The sequence below is a fragment of the Seriola lalandi genome, unplaced genomic scaffold, assembly GCF_002814215.2.
Source record: "Seriola lalandi dorsalis isolate HSWRI2012SDOR001 ecotype SW California unplaced genomic scaffold, Sedor1 jcf7180002054340, whole genome shotgun sequence".
Taxonomy (NCBI): Eukaryota; Metazoa; Chordata; class Actinopteri; order Carangiformes; family Carangidae; genus Seriola; species Seriola lalandi.
The window spans coordinates 25,617-25,908 of record NW_019524893.1 but is presented as its reverse complement, the minus strand read 5'-3'; positions in this window follow the sequence as shown (position 1 = coordinate 25,908).

Sequence of the window (292 nt, the reverse complement as noted above, 5' to 3'; positions counted from 1 at the left end):
GGTTTTAAGGCTCAGTTTCTGAATACAGGCTGTGTGCATTTCTCTGTGGACTGAGGCTTTGATACTTTCACAGTATTAATATAGAAGCTAGAGCTGATCTATAATCACACTACACATGGACACAGACCTTTACACTGGAGGAGACCTTTAAGTTGTGTTATCATACATAATATTTAGGAGATAACTTGATAAAAGTAAATGATTTAAGTAGCAGAAATTCTTTAAGTGATATCAAAATGTATGTAAAATATATATAGAGAAAATAAGATAATATTTTGTACACACAAGATAC